The sequence below is a fragment of the Palaemon carinicauda genome, chromosome 32, assembly GCF_036898095.1.
Source record: "Palaemon carinicauda isolate YSFRI2023 chromosome 32, ASM3689809v2, whole genome shotgun sequence".
In the NCBI taxonomy this organism is placed as follows: domain Eukaryota; kingdom Metazoa; phylum Arthropoda; class Malacostraca; order Decapoda; family Palaemonidae; genus Palaemon; species Palaemon carinicauda.
This window is the reverse complement of record NC_090756.1, coordinates 21,780,109-21,781,899: the sequence shown is the minus strand read 5'-3', so window position 1 is coordinate 21,781,899 and position 1,791 is coordinate 21,780,109.

The following is a 1,791-nucleotide window of genomic DNA, read 5'->3' as shown; positions in this document are numbered from 1 at the left end:
CTGACTGGGGTTCGAGTCCCGTTCAAACATCGTTACTAGTTTTTTTGGTCGCTGCAACCTCACCATCCTTGTGAGCTAAGGATTGGAGGTTTGGGGGGGGGGGTCTGTAGGTCTGTCTGCTAAGTCATCAGCAGCGATTGCCTGGCCCTCCTTGTTCCTAGCTTAGGCGCTAATCATTATGGTATATATGGTCAGTCTCTTGGGCATTGTCCTGCTTGACGGGGCAATGTCACTGTCCCTTTCCTCTGCAATTCATGAGCGGCCTTTAAACCTTTAAATTGTATTTGCAACGCCTCCTTTTCCACCACCTGCTCTAGATTCATAGCCTTCTATTATGATTTATCCCTCTTTGCTCTCCAGCTTCTTTAACCTATTATTTCGTAATTCAACTAGAGGATTTTCTGATGTCCTTTCTTGTACCAAATAGAATACGAAAGAAAGAAAAGATAAATGCGAAAATGTAAAGCTTTTAGACGAAGGAATTGTCAAAACCGGTATGATATGTAATTCCCAACTGGTTTGGCAAGTTGAATAGCTGTCTGAACTTCTATTACTAGTTTGAATGGGATGAATGACCATTAAACCAATTGGGCATTGAGGGTTTGTTAAACCCATTTCCTTACTGTAGGTAGTAGGTTGGATAAGGTTCCAGCCACCCTTTGAGATAGTACCACTAGAGAGTAATTGGTTCCTTTGAATGGTCAGTTAGTACTACATTGGATCTCTCTCTGGTTATGGCTCTTCTTCCTTGGCTTACACTTATACCGAATAGTCTTGCCCCATTCCTCATACGATTAACAACACTTAGATAAGCGAAAATTTCTTCTTCACTCAAAGTGTTAACTACTGCACTGTAATTGTTCAGTGGCTTCTTTCAACTTGGTAAGGGTAGAAGAGGACTCTTTAGCTATGGCAAGCAGCTATTCTAGGAGGATAGTCTAAAATCAAACCATTGTTCTCTAATCTTGGTAAGTACCATAGCCTCTGTACCATGGTCTTCCACTATCTTGGGTTAAAGTTCTCTTGCTTAGGGTACACTAAGACAAACTCTTCTATCTGTCCCTATTTCCTTTCCTCACTGGGTAATTTTTGCTGTTGGAGCCCCTGGGTTTATAGCATCCTGCTTTTCCAACTAGGGTTGTAGCTTAGCAAGTAGTAGTAGTAGTAATAATAATAATAATAATAATAATAATAGTAATAATAATATCTGGAAGGTCTCTTCGAAATAGAACATATTACCTTCATGTTTTTTAAACCGGTCTGAATCACGAGTCGAAATAGAAAAGAAGGAAGAAGAGTGATTAGACAAATGTTTATTTTGACAAGGTCTTCAATTGAAAGACGGTGATCATTTCTCTTTGATGAGGATAAGAGGAATAAATAGGAGACCAGAAGTAAAGAAAAGAAGACGAGAGAGAAACAAATAGGAGAATGAGAGAAATAAGAGGAACGAATGTTAATTTTGGTGTATGTTAAAAAGGCATTTTGTTAGTTGTTTTTATCAACCAATCAGGAACGACGTAAGTTAATGGATGGTGTACATATAAGGTTACAACGTCAATGATAGGTGAAAATCAATGTTTACATTGGGTTTCTTTCTAGTAAATAAAAATGATCTTCCTAATCGGGTAGTTGAATCAGTAGAACTTCAAAAGTTCAAAGTTGGAGCAAATGCTTTTTTGTTGACCAGGCGGACATGAGTCTTTTTATAGTTTATATATGACATATTTGTTTTTGACGTTGTTAATAGTTTATATATGACATATTTGTTTTGACGTTGTTACTTTTTTT